The sequence below is a fragment of the Lissotriton helveticus genome, chromosome 1_1, assembly GCF_964261635.1.
Source record: "Lissotriton helveticus chromosome 1_1, aLisHel1.1, whole genome shotgun sequence".
Classification (NCBI taxonomy): domain Eukaryota; kingdom Metazoa; phylum Chordata; class Amphibia; order Caudata; family Salamandridae; genus Lissotriton; species Lissotriton helveticus.
In genome coordinates, this window is record NC_136057.1 from 318,118,027 (window position 1) to 318,138,015 (window position 19,989).

Sequence of the window (19,989 nt, forward strand, 5' to 3'; positions counted from 1 at the left end):
GGGTCCGATGGCAAACCGTATCGAACGCGGCCGACATGTCGAGCAGCACTAAAAAGGCTGCCCGACCACTGTCGACACGCGAACGAAGATTGTCCAATACGGTTACCAGCGCGGACTCCGTCCCGTGTCCGGGGCGGAAGCCAAACTGGGCCTCATCGAACCAACCGATGTTCTCCAGGAAACCTGAGAGTGAGCGAGTCACCCATTTCTCCAGAATCTTAATAGGGAAAGGGAGCAGAGAGATTGGCCTATAGTTGGAAAGACAGGCCGAATCCAACGTTGGTTTCTTGAGCAGAGGTGACACTACTGCTAACTTCCAGCACTCTGGCACAGATGCCAACTCCAAGGACTGGAGACAGATCGAGAACAGAGGCTGGAAAAGTTCTGCGTGAAAAACCTTCCAAAATTTGGGAGGCAGTGGGTCGAGCGGGGAGCCCGAAGACACCGTATGTGCCAAACTACAGAATTCCTCAAAGGAGGGGGAAGGGAAAAACCTTAGCTGGGGTCGACTGGAGGGGGCATCCGGAGCTCCCAAGCAGAGGACAGGGGCACTCGGCTGGTGTCGACTGAGTGAACTGCCCGGAGCTCCCAGACTAAGGTCAAAGGCACCCGTCTGGGGTCGACTGGGCAGGCCAACCGGAGCTCCCGCACCAGAGGCTCCCAATATGTGAGCAGAGTCAGTCGGCTGGGGTCGACTGGGTGAGCTGCCCGGAGCTCCCAGACTAGGGCCAAAGGCATCAGTCTGGGGTCGACTGGGCAGGCCAACCGGAGCTCCCGCACCAGAGGCTCCCAAAAGGAGAGCAGAGACAGTCGGCCAAGGTCGACTGGGAGACTCGGTTGGAGCTCTCAAGCCAGGGCTAGAAGCAGTAGGCTGGAGTCGACTGAGCGGGCCCACCGTAGCTCCCAAGCCGAGGGCAACAGGCAAGGGGTTTGTTAGGCCCTCTAAGATCTTAGCAGTCTTCTCCTCGAAAGCATCCGCCAGAGAGTCGCACAAAGCCTGCGACGCGCGGACCGTATTAGCCACGCAGGCAGGGTGGGACAAGTCCCTGACAATTTTGAACAGGGCTTGGGATTTATTAGGCGCCTGCTTCAAGGAAGATTCCAAGAAGGCCGCCTTGGCCAGCTTAATCTGTGCCTTGTAGCCATGCAGTGCGAGCCTGAAAGAGGCTTTTGCCGAGGTGGAGTACTGCTTCCCCTAGCCTTTGTCTTGTACTCAACCCGGGCATACAAAACATTTTTGAAAAAAAAAATTGCAGCAAAATCAAGAAAATGTGGGAATTTGTGCAAAAATGGAATAAAAAAACAAACGTGGTCTCCCGTGCTTGGTTTGAATTAAGCCCCGGGTGGGCCAGGTCCTGAGCGCATGCCAATGTTTATAATAAAAAAAGGAGAGGGCACATGTGGCCTCCATCCTAGGGCATTTGTATGCCTTGGGGACCTCCACCTCCCCAGGACTACAAAAACATGGAGGGGATCCCCTCTGTGGGGCTAAATAAATAAAAAAAATGGAGGGAGTCCGCAAAGGACCCCTGGTCCCAGGGACCCTCACCTTCGAAGGGCCAAATACATTTATTAAAATAAAGGAGAGGGGCTGCGTGGGCACCCTACGGGGCTATGTATGGCCCAGGGACCACCCCCTACCTGATGCTGACCCGTGCACAACAGAGAAGGGGGCTGCGCAGCCCTCCTCCTGAAGCCAATCATGGTCCTGGGGACCGCCACCCATCAGGGCCATCAGCTGCTATGTCCTGGGGTGCCCACCCCAGAACATAGCTGTTTGTTTTTGATTGGTGGGAGCTGTGACAGCTCCCACAAAGCAAAAAAAAACACTCTGCTTCCAGCAAGAGGGAGCTGTCAAACCGCTCCCGCTTGCTGAAAGCAGAGGTTTAATCTCTTTCCCTGCCCGCAGACACTCAGGCACGGATAGAGATGGAGGCGGGGAGCTGGCTGGGTTTGCGAGGTCCTTGAGGCTCCCCCACCAGTCTCAGGGCACACTGAGTGCCCTGGGTGGGATCAGGGCACCCAGAGAGACATGGCCGGGCCCCAGGGGCTGAAATCGGCACGGGGAGGGAGGCTCCGCGACCCCACTCCCCCATTCAAATAAGGCTGGGCAATGACATTGTTAGTGACATCACTGATGACATCTCAAATTACATAATTGATGACATCATCCACAGAACCATTCACACACCCACTCATGCCCTTATACAACATCTCACACATCCACTCTCACACACACAACCACTCACATACCAATTCACTGACCCTTACAAGTACTCATTCATTAATAGAGCCACTCGCTTACACAGCCTCTCACACCACGACTCATTCACCCATACAGCTACTCATACAACCAGTCACTCACCCATACAGTAACTCACACAGCCACACACTCACCCATACAGCTGCTCACACACCCACTTATTCATCCATACAGCCACTCACACAGCCAGACACTCACCCATACAGCCTCTCAATACAGCCATTCACTCACCCATACAACTACTCACACACCCATACAGCCGCTTACATACCCATTTACACATCTATATAACCATGCACACACAGTCACTCTCCAAAACAGCCACTCACACACAACTCACTTAACTGAACAACCACTCAAACAGCCACTCATTCACCCATACAGCAACACATACACCCACCCATCAATAGACACTCACATGCCCACTCAACCATCGATAGAGCCACTCACACAGTCACTCAGTCACAGATACAGCCACTCACACAAAAACAACCAACTCACCCACCCATGCAGCCACTCACACAGCCACTCACTCACCCATGAAGCCTCTCAACAAAGCCACTCACACACCCAAAAAACCAATTACATACCCATGCACACAACCATACAAGTACTCACATGCCTACTCACTCACCCATACAGCCACTAATACACTGAATGTTCAATAGAGCTACTCCCACACCGACTCACTTACCCACACTCATTCAAACAACTACTCACTCACCCATATATCCACTTACACATCCAGTCACTCACCCTTAGAGCCACTCAAACAGCCACTGAGTAACTGATTCAACCACTGCGTCACTCACACACCCACTTACAGACCCATACAGACACTTGCACTCCACTCACTGACATATACAGCTATTAACACACCACTCACTTACCAATACAACTACTCACACAACCATTCACCACTAATGCTCTCCACTCACCCACCCATATAACCACTCACTCACCAATACAGCCACTCACACTGCCATTCAGTCACCCATACAGCTACTTATACACCCAGTTATCGGCCAATGCAGGCACTCACACACCCACTCATCTACCCATGCAGCCATTATTACAGCCACTCGCACACAGATAACAACAGTCTCACAGCCACTCACATAATACATGTTCAGAAATACTACCTAATCAGTAGAACACAAACTATATTAATTTAACTTTTGTGGTACCTTGATATATATTTTTAACACTCAAACATTTTCAAAACACTCTGAATCACTGGATGATATCATCAGTGATATAATTTGAGATGTCATCAGTGATGTTACTGATCATGTCATGAGTGATACACTATGTTGGGCCATAAGCAGTCTATTGCTGGGGCATAAGTTATAGCTAGCTCTGGTAACTACAACTGTTGAATTTCACTGGTTTTGTACGAGTGAAATCTGAGCCTAACTATAATGTCCTTGTAACCTTTGCTCTATACATATATATATAAGTATATATATGCTAAAAGAAGAAGCTACGCCCTGGAGAAATGCACTCCCAGTCAGTTACACTCAGGAAGAAAGCAATTTATTGGATTCCTCTGCCCAGTAATTTGTGCCGGATGTGTTTCGGGCCAACACCCTCATCAGAGGCATTCCTGACCTGCCCCCTTTTCCGCACCACACCCTCTGGCCTCACCTAAAAAACAAGCCCGCTGGATTGACTTTCAAATACTATACCGAAGACTCCATCTTTAAAATCCTCTCTACTTTAAACCAAATAACCACTTTAATGACCCACTACCTTCCAACTGCCTTGCTGCCGCCTCCCAATCCATCGTTCCTTGCTTGACTGCAATAATCAACGCCTCTCTCCAGCAGGGTTCGATTCTGGACCCCTTGGAAGCGGGCAAAGTCCTCCCTATTTTAAAAAAAACATCTCTGGATCCAGCCTCCCCTGACAATTTCAGACCTATCGCCAATATACCGCTATTAGCCAAAGTATTGGAGAAGTGTGTACAACAGCAACTAAATCAGCACATCAACAACTTCCACCTACTTAATGACTTCCAATCTGGATTCAGACAGGGCACAGCACTGAAACTACTATGCTTCACATTGTGGACGATGCCCTCCAAGCCCTAAACCAAGGCAAAACCTACCTTCTAATCCTCTTAAATCTATCCTCCCCTTCGATACGGTCAACCATGAAAAACTACTTGAATGCCTCAAATTCAGGATAGGTCTGGATGGTGTGGTCCTAGAATGGTTCAGGTCTTTCCTCCACAACCGTTCTCAGAGATTCCTCATCAACGGCAACCTATCAGCTCCCACCCCGGTCACGGTTGGAGTCACCCAAGGTTCAACCCTGTCCCCCACCCTCTTTAATCTTTACTTAGAGCCACTCACCGAAGTTCTTCGTACTGCCAACATCTCGGACCATATGTACGTGGAAGATACCCAAATATACATCAATATCTCTTTGCTCGAGGAGATCCTCTCTCTGAATGAGACCCTGAAACTGACTGTCCAATGGTCAGCCAATAACCAACTTAAACTTAACGAAAAGAAAACAGAATTTCTCCTAATCTCCCCTTCAAAAGCCAATCCGGAGATTCAGATGTGGATCAAGGCCATCACAGCCTTGAACTTCCCGCCGACCATTGTGGACTCTGCCAAATCTCTGGGCATAATCCTCGACTGTAACCTGAACATGCGAGACCACATTAACTCGATGGCTAAAGCAGCCGGATTCCACCTGAGCTACCTATGGAAGCTGAAACCTTTCATTGATGCTCCTGACTTAAAAATGGCAGTTCAAGCACTAGTCATCTCTAGACTGGAATATGGATGTTCCACCCTTACAGGATTACCATAGATCTCCTTAGCACCTCTAAAAGCCTGCCTCAACGCGGCCGCCAGACTACTAATAGGCACCAGGAAATTCAACCACATCTCCCCACATATGAAAGCGCTGAACTGGCTCCCTCTAGAGGCCATAAATTGAAAGAATCCCTTCTCTCGCACATTTCAAGAAGGAGGCCTTCCTCATCTGTAAATTCTTCGACTAAGGCCTGCCCTCAACCACCACATTGTGCCAGATGAATCTAAGACTATCGCTTCTTCCCCAGATCACCAATTCTCCCCGCCGGGAATATCTGGGACCTTTGTTTTTACTGACTCTAACTGTGATTGTAGCTATACACCTGTATCCCCTTTTTCCCTATGTACTCAGCACCCATGCCCCTCGCCATCCTTTTTGTTGATTTTGATTATTTCTGCACTTTAAACTTTTTGTTTGTTCACCACTGTATACTGTGTAAAGCGCTCTGATACCCTCACGGGTCAAGTTTGCGCTCTATAAAACACAAAAATAAAATAATAAATAAAATTGCGTGGTAAAAGAGACACAATACTAACGGATAAAATCCCCTCTATTATTTTTATTCTCAGGTGTGTTCAAAACAGCAACTGTTGCAATTTCTGGGATCCGTAGTGCAGAAGAATCCCCATGTGGGCTGCCACCAGCACGATAACCAAAACTTGATGATCCAGCTGAAGTCTTCCAACAAAGATACCTTCCAATACAACAAATCCTGCTGTGCCACACAATGCCTGCCCCAATAAACAGGCGTGGCCCCACTGTGAGTCCTGCGGCGGTGCATTTCGCGACTGGGCCGGCCGCATTATTTGCTAAAAAAAGAAGTTATCCCCTGGAGAAATGCACTCTCAGCCGGTTACACCTGGAAAGAAAGCAATGTATTGGATTCCACTGCCCAGCAATTCATGCCTGACTCATTTCAGGCCAACGCCCGCATCAGAGGTATTCTGTGGTGCCTCTGGGCTGGGTCTATGAGTGTTCTGATGAGAGGTTCTGAGTGCTATCCCCCGAAGCTTAGGAAGGGCAGAGTAAAACCCCCCACGCCATCCTGCTCAGGAGTGGAATACCCTTCCCCACATCCAATGTCCTTTTGTTTCCTGTCTGGAAGGATTAAACATTACACCACAGGTGAGCCATTAACAGTCTTGTGATCCTGGACACTGTCAGAAAGGCATATTTGGTTAGGCCAACTTTCTGGAAGTGGTGTTTTCCGAATAATAATTTAAAATCCTACTTCACCAGTAAAGAGAATGTTAAATTACAATTCAAATGAGTGGAACAAAGTATTTCTGTATCTGATTTCAAACTGAAGTTATCACTTACTAAGTGTGATAAGGTATCCCAGTGTTATTCTATGGGAAAGATAGCCTTACTACAGTGAAAAATGACATTGTTTTTTTTAACTGTCCATACATTTAAAACTTAAGTACTCATGCACACATTTTTAAATACTGTGCCACATGTCCTATGAGACTTTAGGGCCTACCTTAGGGTGATTTATAAGTATTAAAATGGAAGGTTAAGGCTGGGGAAAAGGTCTATTTTGTCTGGACTATATAGAAGTTTAAATCTGCACTACAAGCTGGAGTGGCAGACTTGAGAAATGTTTTCACAGTGCTACTTTAGTGGATGGCACAATGAGTGCTGCAGACCACAAGGTGATTTAAATAGCAGTCCCTGGGTACAGTTAGTAACCAATGCTAGGGACTTATATGTACATTAAATGGACCAAACACGTGCACACCAATGTTGACATGTTTAAGAGGAAGAGCTGTTTAGTAGGAGTAGAGTGAGCAGAGACCACAAACGCAACAAAAATAAATACAGCAAATGAAGGCAAACAACTGGGGTGACCCTGTAGAAAGAGCCAGGTACAAAAATATCTCTATACAATAAGTTTGTTACCACATCTAATCATTCAATTGATTACAATTCACTAAAATTTGATTAGTTTACAATATGGTACACAGTTAAAAAAAGAAAAGTAACAAAAAAAAGTAGAATGCAGGATTACAGAAAAGATATTTCCTTTCCACTGTAGACACACATTTAATAAATCACCTGAAGGCTGTTTTTGTGATACCATGATACCATAGTTGCACGGCAACAGTACACTTTCCTGCACCATTAAAAACATACTTAAATAATGGTTCTCATTTATCTAGCAGTACTGTACAGATTGTAAAGACATAGGTGTCGATTCCGATCCGGTAAAATACGCTCCGAATGGTCGTACGGAGAGTTTTTTCCCCGTACGAATCGTATCCGTAGACGTCCCGTACGTACGATGAAGTACGATCCGTACTAGGTGCCGAACTCCGTACTAGTCGTACAGGACTCCGTACGACTCAAATCTCCGTACGAATCTCACTGGGAACCCGCTGTACGCGACATCGCGGCACGTTTTTACGACCCAGCAAGTACGATTTGTGTCGGGTACGCGCCGTACGACCCTTTTCCTACGGGAGCCTAAAACAGTCGTAAACGCAGAGTTCGCGCCGAAACAGGTACGGAACGTCCCCCCCCCCCCGGGTACGGCACGTACCCCCCATGATCGCAGGGGTACGCGGCGTACCCCTGTGGTCATGCGGGGTACGTGCCGTACACCCAGCGTACATGGGGTACGCACCGTACCCCATGTACAGTGGGTGTACGGCACGTACCCCGCATGACCACAGGGGTACGCCGCGTACCCCTGCAATCATGGGGGGTACGCGCCGTACGGTGTGTAGGTGATCGTGTGCTTTTCCGTACGAATCGACGTGTACCGTACGAATCGCGTACGGGTCGGCCGATCGGGATCGGAATCGTCCGGTCGTACGGCGTCTGTACGAGTCGTACGGAAACGGCTCCGGATACAATTCGTACGGACGGGGATTTTACCGGATCGGAATCGACCCCATATTGTATTGTTTCTTGAAATACGGTACATTATTCTTTTAAAATTTCTATGCTCCAGTAAACTCAATAGCAAGAGGTATAACATTCAAATGTGTAAGAAATTAAGCTTGCCTTAGCAGTAAGGTTGGACTCAATGTAACCTTGTTGTCTGATGTCTTCGATTTCAATTAATTATCTTGCAGTTAATTTAACTTCTTATTTGCTTACTCTATAACTAAATGTCCCCTGCCTGATGCTTTTGGCTAAGGATTTCAAATTCAGATCATCATTATTAATAATTCTTCCGATTCTGGTAGCTCAAAAAAGCAGCTTGTTTCCCGAAAGCTCCCTCGGATAATTACAAAATTGGCTAGATATGGTTTTGCTAAATGCTAACGATATTCACCAATTCAAGTTGTCTCATATAAAAGATATAGTGATGATCAGACACTTGCCCAATAAATCTCAACTCTAAATTAATGTCTGCTTGTAGAGTAACCTTATGCAAGTTCAACAACTTTCTGATCACATTTCTGGAGATCAAAATTAAGTGACTCAGCAGTCTGCCAAGGAAGGTGGGAATCCCACAGAAAAATAAGGGATTGATTTTAATTGTATAGGTTATTAAAGTCTCACCCAATAGTTTATCCTCACAGTGTTCCTTAAAACGTCTGACTGCAGCAATCATTGCCTGAATTTTTTGGGATGCAAATTTAGGATGTTGTTTTCAGTTTGACTTTCTTTCCATCACCATACCTAAATAAAAGTAAGAAGACTTTTTATGATTAGATTATTGATTGCCTAGTATGAAGCTTTAACTGAACTAGCAAATATGTTTTGTTTTATTTAAATTATTTTTTAACTTATTTATCTTCTTATAGTCTTGGAGTTTATTTAATAGTCTCTAAAATAAGACTTGAGTTCTTACCAATAAAATTTGGTCACCTGCATACATAAGAGTCCGATTTAGAGTTCAGCAGACACATTTCCCCATCACATGTGTGACGGATATCACTCCACCATATTCCAAGTACATTATATCCAATGGCACTTGCACCGCGGATGGGATATCTATCATGTTAGTGACAGAGTAACCCATCTGCCAAACTCTAAATCAGACCCTAAATATTTAAAGAGGTAATGTCCAAGGCTTAGCTGGTGAGAATTTATCAAGCTTAGACTAGGAGTCAAATCCACCAAGTGAAGGTAAATTAACAAGAGATCTAACACACAAGCACATTTAACGCTTTATGTGTTGCTGTTATAGGTGAGAGTCTCCAATAAACTCAGTAATTTAATTGTTATCCAGGCATTATTATGAAGATTTATGATGAGATTTAGAAACAACTGTTTTATCTCCCAATCATTTAATTCCTGCCAAAGCTTATATCCAATCAGAAGCCTACCTATGATAATAAACAAAAAAGCCTAGCTATATCTGACAAAAAACACGTACAGCCAATTTTTTTGCCATTTTCTATATAGATTCACTAATCTTAGAGCATGATATTATCCAGTACAGAGCACTTACTCCAGAATCTTGTTTAAGATAAGTCCAGTAAATTAGCTTAATCTTTTATTGTTGTAATTTTCCTAATATTATTGTTGCAAAGATTTGCACTTCTGTATCTAGAAACATAATTACTTAGGAGCTATTTCGTTGGATCTCCATTAAGCACTTTTTATAAATTAGGTAGATTAAAGATCCTCGCTGTGATTCCAGAGTTCAGGCATAATTAAGTATGTTATTTAAATAGATTAGGACTAGAAACTACTCTGTTGCTCTGGTTTAAAGAAGTCAATAGATATTTTATTTGGCCCTTGGGCATTTGAGGGTTAGCATATTCTGATAGTTCCATCACTTTCAATAGAGACAAATTTGTATTATTATGCAAGGAGTGCAGCAAGTATTCCACCAGACTGGCCAAGTCACTGCCCTATCTTGGTCCCATCTTGACTGCTTCTATTACATGCAGTAGCTCTCCACTAAGCCATTGAGTATGTGCACGAAAATGTACAGAAATGTGCTATCTGTAGCTTGGCAATATAAATTACCTACTTATCGCTTCCAGTGAAACAAACTCAACTCATGAGTAAAATGTGTCCGTTGGATAGGGAAAACTATAGAGGAAAAATATTTTCCCTTTGAGGACAGAAGTTTCTACACACAATCATTCACCATTCACCACAGGGTTGCATTCCACTACACTGGAAAAGGATGTACTTATTCGAACCCCCAACTAGCAATAAATGTGCCACCAAACTAGAGATATAACATCATCAATTTAATAAAAAAGAACTTTTCTTATAATGTCATAACAACTCACACATAAAAAACAATTCATATGTAACATTTACATTAAAAACCTTTATATACAATAAACACATGTAAATGAGACAATTGAAGCAATAAAGAAGACCACAAGTCCTAAAAGGGAGACCCTATTGCACAGTTGTTAATGTGCTGTTGCATAATCTGATTTGACTTTGAGCATCAATTTGGTATCCTGGTGAATACAAACCTTCATTCATTCCAGTGTTCAGTAGTGCCCTGTTCCCTTTGATTATGGGGCTACCTCTCGAGTCTAATCATGGATATGAAAACTGACAGTAACTACCAGAACTACTTCCACTCCTGTTGTAGGGGGCACTTGTGTAGTCAAATGTTCAGTCAACAGACTCATACAATAACCTTTGTTACATTCATGATACTCAAACAGACACATATTTATTCAACATCAGTCACGTAACCGGGGACTACCTTTTAATGGTTACGCCTAATGAATCTTTCAGCAGAGCATGAGACCCTTGCATTATCTGAGAGAATTCATTATACAAATATTTAATTGGACATGTCTGTATTACTAGGTGGCCTTTCAGCATTATCTCAGGTTGAGTGACATATCATGTTGCCTAGAAATCTTGGTCACAACTGATAGACTTTTCTTGAACCACAGGTTGTATAAGTATATGGTGTACCAAATGTCCGTATTGAGTAGAGAAAATACACAGGTGCCCCATGAACCCTCTCCCATGACTTAACTGAAAAAGTGTATGTATCAAGACAACAGACAATCCTGTCATAGATGTACTGGTTATAGATAAGTTGCCCATACTCTTTCCCCTGAATCAACACACATACAACACATCTGGACTAGTATCATTAAAGGCTTTTAGAAGAAGCTAAACTGGTGAAAAATATCACATTTTTTGTGATAATATCAAAAATGGTGAACAGCATAAAACCATCTAGCATGATATTGGTATTTCTTTCTCCTTTAAACTATTCAAAGCTAACTATTAATAGGTAAAAGGCTGCAGTTATGGGATATTTCCGTAAAAACTGGCCTCACCTAACTCAACCCAGTGTCTAAAAGAGTGCAAGCTGGTCAGATGTGCTTGGAGTGATGATCCTTCCTGAAATGAATGAATGCTCTCTCTGCCTGTCACACATCATGTCGTTCTATATGCAATCTTTTGCTCCAGGGTGTGTGAAAGTGTCCTAAATTTGCTGATATATGATGAAAACAATAGCTTGAATTCTTGCAACATTATGGGCTCGATTACGATGTCGGGCAGAAAGCCTCCGACCAGACATTGTAGTTTTCATTCTGACTGCTATATTAGAATGACAGAGGTCAGAATAAAAACAGCGGGGGATTCAAACGTGGTTCCGACTTCAGAATCCAGCATAATCCCTTGAATGACGGCAGAACCAGGCTGGGCTCTGTCTTCGAGATTATGTTTGCACTTTCTGACAGCCATTTCATGACTGCCTTTCCGAAATGAAAAGGCTGTCGGAAAGTGTCTTTGGGGGCCCCTATAAGGACCCCCTCGCCCTCTGGCCCTCCTCAATGGGGCCTGGGGTGCACCTATGGAGCCCCCCTAAACATCCCTGAACCGTGTGGCAGGCACCGCATGGTGCCTGCCACACAATGCAGGAATGTTCACAAACATCCATCCGGACCTTTGCCGCCGGCCGCACAAGCTTACATTGAACAATGGATGTCGTAATACCGAGGTCGGAACTGCCGACCTAAGGTCGGGCGGTCCCAGACCGATATGTTGTCAGGCAGACTTTCGTAATAGGCCCCTTTATATCTAAATGTGTGCATAGTAATATTATGGCTAAATAAAATATCACACTATATCATGTGTGTATATATATTAAAGGATGTACCACTATATGGTAAAAATGTCACACACACATATATTTGTATATGTACTATCATAGTGTGCCTTCCTTTATAAACAACTATACAGCATAGTTTTGGGTCTTTTATTTATTTATTTATTCAAGAGTTTTATATAGCGCTGGCTAGACCCGGAGGTATCAGAGCGCTTTACAAGAGGTTCAAAAGAAATTACATTACAAGATTAAGGGCTAGATGTAGGTAAATCAGATTTACCGCTTCATAAATACCAAATTTTACCGATTCGGTATTCATGAATCGGTAAATCTGATGTAGGTATTCATTCGGTAAAAAATACCGAATCAGTATGATTCGGTATTTACCGATTCTGTAATTACAGAATCGGTATTTGCCATTGATTCCTATGGGCCTTGAAGCCCATAGGATTCAATAGCAAATACCGATTCGGTATTTACCGAATCGGTAAAAATACAGATTAGCAAAGGGGGAAAGGGTGTCACTTTGACACCCTGTTGCACCCCTGTAACTGGCTTGGGCGCCATGTGCCACATGGCACAGGTGTACATGCACAGATGTGCATGTACACAAGAATTCGTTATTTACCATGCAATTGTATTATATGGTAAATAACGAATTCTAAAGGCCCCGTAGCACTGTTAGAAGTGCTACCTACATAGGAAAATACAGATTCGGTAATTTTACCGATTTGGTAAAATTACCGATTCGGTAAAATTACCGAATCTGTATGTTTTCAGTGCCCCTACATACCAATGTCAAAATACCGGTCGGAAACGGTATTTTCGGCCGATTCCGACCGGTATTTTGACACCTGCATCTGGCCCCTAATCAGCTCCAATTTACATCAGGTGCTAGACAAAACAATTGCAAGAGCATAGAAGATGAGATAATTGAAGTGTAGAGGGGAAGGGGTAAGGGTAAAGGGCTAGGAGGGAGATACGGCAGAGAGACAAAAGGAAAGTCTGTCCAAAGTCCGGCTGGGTAGGTGACGGTCGAGGGGAAGTCCCAAAACCCATCTTCTCTATAGCTATCAGGTAGCTCCACCGGGCATTGGCCAAAGAGCTCGGTCTCAATGGGAAAAACAATTAAAGAAACATGGAGGGCAAAATAAATGGAGCATAGAGGGGAGGGGGCATGGAAGGAGAGAAGAGGGGGATAGGGGAAGAGACAACAGGGAGAGACTAAATAAGTCTGTCTAAAGGCCGACTGGGTAGGTGACGACCAAGGAGGGAGTTCACGGCCCATCTCCCCTATAGCTAAACCAGGTAGCTCCATCGGGCTTTCGCCAAAATAGTTCAGTCTCAATACATTGAGAGAGGAGTGAAGGAGAGACAAAAATAGAGGGAGGATGCGGGAAGCGACGACAGGAGAGACGAAAGGAAGTCTGGCTGAAGACCGACTGAGTAGGTGAAGTCCAAGGAGGGAATCCCCGACCTGTCTCCCCTATAGCTAAAGCAGGTAGCTCCATCGGGCATCAGACAAAATAGCTAGATCTCAAAGGACGAGGGAAAGTTCGCAGATAGACATGGTGGGGACTAGGGGCCAGGACAGGTGAAGGCAGAGGTCAGCAGCAGGAAAGTGGAGAGGAGTAGAGCGAGGATATAAACCGGGTGAGGACTAGGGCCAGGACAGGTGAAGGCAGAGGTCAATAGCAGGAAAGTGGAGAGGAGTAGCACGAGGAGGGTGAGGGGGAAGGTAGTTCGGCAAGAAGTTCCCATGGATCTGTTGGGCAATAGTTGCCAGCTTAGCCAATGTGCGAGTACTCGGCTGATTCTCCGGTGCAATCTCAGGTATAGTCAGGTTCTGCGTGATTTTTGGTTACCCTATTTTGCAGGTTGGAGTGGATCTTTGCGTGCAGCCTAGATGTGTTTTCAGCATTGGATCTCCCAGCAGGGGTGGTGTACACGCAGGGACACATCAAAGTTGAGATGCGCACCTGCTAGACCTCCAGGTGTCGTTCTCAGGAAGGCTATTTGTTCTCCCATCTAGGCAGGCCTCGTGCGACATGGATCGCGGTCAGTCACCGCCATTAAAGCCCAGTAGGTGTGCGCGCAGTGCTGAAAGACCGGCGGAGGGTAATATGGTCTGTGGCCCTTCTAATTGTGTCGGGGTGCAATGGCCGCACGGTCAAAAGTGGGCACCTGGACCTGCCGTCAGTGGTCTTTGGCGTCATGGCATGAGCAGGCCTGGGGCCCCTCTAATACACACACTGTTGCGGTTATGGTACGGGCACCATCATGGCAGGTCCGGAGGCGGGTCCACAGTGTCCTCCATAGGGCCCCTCAGCAGACTCGCAGTGGAAAAGGCCCCCGTTGACTGGCAGCGCGTGCAGCAGGTCAGAGGTGCAGGAGTGGTTCAAAGCTTGAGCAAGGAGCCGGTGCAGGGGTTCCAAGAGCCAGGAAAGGTCTCGATCTGCGGCTGCGGTGTGCCTGCGGGCGCCATCTTGGGGTCAGGCAGGCTCTGGGCAGAGAGACCCGAAGGAGAGCCGTCGCCAGGGTGAAGCTGCTCAATATGCCCCGGGTCAGAAAAGGGCAGCGGGAGTCTCTGCGGGGCGATTGCGCTCCAACAGCGAGCCTACCTCCCGGAGAATGGGTACTACTACAAAGCTCACTGAAATGTTAAGAACCTCATATTCAAACTTGATTTTTGAGAGGGTAGCAAGCGAAGGCAGTCAAAGCTTACTCTTAGAGGGAGAGAACATCATATATAATAACATTTATACTTCACTTGTGCTGAATGTTGCAATGTTCATGGGTGCCAGATTGATGGGCCAACTAGTCACAGTGCTACTCCATAGTTGGATCGCAGCGTTTCGTCTCTATCCCGGGAAATTTGGATGCCTAGGTACCGGAGATCAGTCTGACACCACTCTAGCTGGTAATCAAGGGGAAAGTCGGCAACCGCTTCGGTCAAGGGGTAGAATTGCGACTTGGACCAATTAATGTGTACACCTGACATCCCGCCGAATACAACGAATTCTCTCAGTAGTGGGTTGAGGTTCAGATCAGGGTGTTTGATATAAAGTGTGATGTCGTCAGCGTAGAGAGACACATCAATTTGGCGCTGCAAGCATTGTATCGCCCACTCTCGGTGCAGCTGACGGAGTCTACAGGCAAGTGGTTCGACAGCTATCGCAAACAAGAGGGGAGATAGTGGGCATCCCTGACGCGTGCCTCTAGTAATGTCGATGGAGTTTGAAAGGCGACCATTGACAAGAACCTTCGCCGTAGGTCGAGTATAGAGCAAGCGGACCCAGGAGATGAAGAGTTCCGGGAATCCCATGCTAGCTAAGACAGAGAATAAGTAAGGCCATTCGACCGAGTCGAATGCCTTAGAGGCATCAAGGAAGACGACCGCCACTGGAAGGCCAGGGTGCACTGTGCGGAGCAACAAGAATAAAGTGCGAAGGTTATGAGAGGTAGACCGACCGGATACAAACCCAGATTGATCGGGCAATACGATCCTGGACATAAGAAGGGACAGGCGAGTAGCCAGGACCTTAGCAAGAATCTTGACATCGCAGTTTAAGAGGGAGAGCGGGCGGTAAGAACCGCAGGAGCTAGGGTCCTTGCCGGGCTTCAGGAGGGAAGTAATGACCACCTCCCGCATGGAGCCAGGGAGGACGCCGTCGCCCAGCGACTCCTCGTAAACCTCTCGGAGGACAGGAGCCATGATATCTATGTACGCTTTATAAAATTCAGCAGGGATACCATCAAGACCGGGAGCCCTGCCGTTTTTGAGGGACATAATGGCCTCGTGAATTTCATCCAGTTCAAAGGGGGCCGCCAGAAACGCCCTGTCGCCATCGCTGAGCCAGCAGAGTGTCACTTCACTCAGATAGGCTGCGCAAGATGTATCAGCTACAGTGGCAGAGGTATATAGTGTGTGATAGTGAGATGTAAAGGCATCAAGCAGTGCGTCCGAGTCCCTGACTGTGGTCCCGTGTTTGTCAGTAAGCTCCAGTATGGTGTTACGATCCCGTGGGGCCCGTGTAAGCATCGCAAGTGCCCTCCTTGGCCTATCTCCCTCACAGTATTTTCTCGCCTGCCAGTGTTTCCCTCGGAATTTAGCTTCCCTATTAGCCTCCTCTTCATATTTCGACAATGTGTCCCTAAAGTCAGCATGCGCATCAGGGCTGTCGTCTGTCACCATGCGAAGCTCCAACGCCCGCAGCTCCCTTTCCAGTGTACGAATAGTGTTTTGGATATCCCGCAGGACCCCAAAGCTTTTGGATATGCAGTATCCTCTAATGGTTACTTTGAAGGCCTCCCAAATGTGTTCAACCGAGTCTACTGTTCCCCTGTTTCTGGGAAAAAATGCAGCTATCTCTTCACCCAGCTCGACTCGGAAAAGAGTGTCTAACAAAGCCTCAGGCTGTAGTCTCCAGTTCGGTCTGGGGCTATCCCACCCAGGTATGCGGAGGTGTAGCAGTGCGGGACTATGGTCAGAGTATGTCCTTGGCAGATGTGTCACCCTTAACACCCCTGCAGCTACCTCCCTGGTAAGGAGAAAGTAATCTAACCGCGCCCATGTGCCCGTGTGCGAGGTGAAGTGCGTGCCTTCCCTTCCAGTGGGGTGTAAGTGCCGCCATATGTCCACCAATCCACCTTCAGCAATCTCGCCATCCAGCGCCTCCCGAGCCCTAGGCTTGTAGTGACTCATCCCGTCTGCTCTGTCCATTTGTGGTAGCAATGCCAAATTAAAGTCTCCACCCCAAATAATGTGGCGAGATCCGACGTCCATGATTTTGCCTTAGAGTGTGGTAAAGAAGGCGGGCGCATCTATGTTAGGAGCATAGCAGGTAACAAATGTAAATGTGTCACGACCCAGTCTGCCCCAAAGGAGAGCATAACGCCCCTCGCTATTTATGAAAGGGTACAGTACGAGCAAGAAGAATGGTGACCCCTCTCGCGTAGGTGGAGTAAGAGGAGAAGACACGGGCTCCGGCCCATTTACTCGCAAAGGCGGGTCGCCCCTGCGGTGACAAGTGAGTTTCTTGCAACATGGCCACCTGAACATGATGTCTGGTAAGATAAGCAATGACATTCCGACATTTTTTGGCATTATTAAGCCCTCTAACATTCCATGACATGCAGGTAAATTGTGCATCAGCATTTAAGGCAGCCATAAACAGGAAGATAACAGTTCAGCCAGTCTTGTTCTGCACAATGCGACAGAGCCCACCCTAAGCAGTCGATATAGGTAACCATGACAGTGCATAACTCGAACATCCGTTCCAAGTAAGGAAAGCCCCCCCGAAACAGCCCATCCCCCCTCCCACCCCAGCATCCCAATCATGCCAGCAGCCGCCATTCCCCCCCCACGTCCGTCCCCCTCCCCCTCCCCCCCTTCAACTGCAACATCTGAACAATACTCATGGGGAGCACCCGTGAGGGAAACAACAGCAAGAGCGCACAACCACTTCTCCAGCCGATGGCCTCCCATACTAAACGGCCCTCGATGGAGGCCAGGGCATAGATAGTGGTCCTTGGAGTACATTACCACTGGAGAGGCCAGCCAGTCTCATTCTGCTGTAGAAAATCCATGACTTCCACACACCCTGAGCAGGGGCCGAATAAGCCCGTGGAAGAGGGCATTAAGGCCGGACTAGTCAGAGCTTTGAGATCAATGTTCATTCGCTTCTAAGGGTGGGTCTTCTTCCTCCGGGTCCGCCTCAGCATCTCGGCCGCCCCTCCGGGCCCTACGAATTGTTGTTAGAAAGTCCTCAGCTTTCTGGGGATTAGTGAAAAAACGATTGGTCCCCCGATGTGTGACACGTAGTTTCGCCGGGTAGAGCAGGGCATACTCCACCTGGGCCTCTCGCAGTTTCTTCTTCACAGGTAGGAATTTGCGGCGCTCCTCTTGCACCAGCGGGGTGAAGTCAGGATATATGGAGAAAGTGATTCCATTGTACTTCAGGGTTTGTTGAGTCCGGGCAGCCCTAAGTGCCACATCTCGGTCACGATCATTTAGTAATTTAGCAATGATTGGCCTCGGCGGCAGACCGGGCTTGGGCACAGGGCCAAAGACCTGTGCACACGTTCGACAATGAATTGAGGAGATAATGCATCCTCCCCAACTGACCCTTTGAGGAGCCTCTCGATATAAAGTTCCATTCTGCCCGTGTCCGTGGATTCCGGAATACCCGTAACGCGTATGTTGTTGCGTCGACTACGGGCTTCCAAATCCTCATTCTTGGCTGCTATGAGTTGTAGCAGGTTGTCCATGCGGGCCAATTGCGTGGTATGGGAGGAGGTGATGTCATCATTGTCCGAGATACGCTGCTCAGTGGATGTTATCCTTTCGTCGTGTTGGTCCACCTTATGCACCAAGGCATCCAGCCGAGACGTCATCCCATCAACTTTTTTTACGACTGTGGCGAACCCCTGTCTCATCTCTTGAAATAGGCAGTGCAGGTCGAAGTCCTTGGCAGGAGAAGCAATGGTAGACGAATTTGCATCGCTGGGCCCTGGGTCAGTAGGCGCCGATTTTGCCCCCTTCCTCGCTCCATCAAAGCTGATTTTTGTCTGGCGGTTTTCAGGGCGTACCATTCTGCTCTCCGGTCACCCTCTGCCTGGCAGGCCGCTCTCTCTGTCCCCGCAGTTCTCCAAAGCTGTAGATGTGAGGAGGGATAGCGCCGACAGCAATCGCCACCTGCTACAGTCGACGACTCAACAACCCACGCAGTGGTTCTAATTGCTGGAAACAGTTTTAGCGGAGATTGGGGATTGCGTTCTGGTCGCCAGCCTGCATATACGGTGCAAGTGCGTGGTATTGATAGGCTTAGGGGGCTCCACAGTAGCAACAGGTCAGTGACGTGCCACGCTGAGTAAACTCCGAGCAAGGAGGCACTACGTGGTTATCCAGCCCGCGATCTAATGGCGGGGAGCTATCAACGTGGTCCTCAAAGAAAAAAATAAAGATGAGCCAGCAGCAGGCACCGCAGGGGAGCAAGGCAATGCGGTCAGCGCAGGCTCCAACAGCCGGCAAGGTTTGTCGTAATAGGCAGCTGCAGCAGTGAACGCAGTTCAGGGTGCCAAATAAGAGACTGCTCTAGGTCCAGGCGCCACAAAACGCACCAGGCCAGGGCTCCCACAGGGCTGGTGTGCCTGCCCCCACTCCCCGCCAATCACCGGGCAGTCAGGCCGCCGCCGGATCCCCGGTCACCCTCACCACACCCAGCACGGCAGCGAGGCTCTCGAGCAATCTCCTCCGCTACAGATGTCCAGGCTCAGCAGCGGCGGCTCTGGCGTCTCCTCTCGATGGCTGACACACAGCCCGGTCGGCGCCAAGGTGGACGGCGCGGGTCTCAGGAGGTGGGTCCGCCGGAGGCAAACCAGGTATTCCGGGCGGGCACTCCTGGGGGTCAGTCAGCTCCCGCAGTCGGCAGCGATCCACTCCAGCAATAGGGGACAGAACCAGGACCATCCCAGGCGACAAAGCCGAGGGCGCGGATGGGGCCTGCGACCTCGTGGCGAGCAGCGGCCTCGCGTAGCTCCCGTTGACCGGCCTCCGCACCCGGCAGTTTCCAAGGATCTCGGCGGCAGATTTTCAAATGGCGATTTCGCCGGCCAGGAAGCCGCTGGAGGCCCAAGCTTCGGGTCGAGTGCAGGGGCCTCTCGCTGCATCCGATGGTGTGCAGCAGTATAAGTTTGCTCACCAGTGGCGAAGGATATGTGCAGGATAATGATCCAAGGAACGGGAGCTACACAGCTAGGCAGCCATTCCGTGTATGCGCCCTCTTTACAAAGCCCTATTTTTGATTAAGAAACCTATTACCGAATCACATATTTGGGTTTGCAATTCGATATGAAGGAAGGGGCGTGTTTAGGGTGTCCCTTCCTA

At 47.7% G+C, this 19,989-nt stretch overlaps 1 protein-coding gene across 4 annotated transcripts in view; it reads left to right on the forward strand.

Annotated features, from left to right (window-relative positions):
* The window catches only part of LOC144769478 (endogenous retrovirus group PABLB member 1 Env polyprotein-like), a 200,681-nt gene that overhangs the window by 95,047 nt on the left and 85,645 nt on the right, over window positions 1-19,989 (forward strand). For 2 of the 4 annotated variants that reach the window (XM_078653605.1, XM_078653612.1), the window contains one exon: window positions 5,665-6,220. The gene's annotated coding sequence lies outside the window, so the exon portion shown is untranslated. Of the gene's footprint in view, window positions 1-5,664; window positions 7,090-19,989 lie in introns of those variants that run through there. The other 2 variants (XR_013598705.1, XR_013598707.1) reach the window with 2 other exon arrangements.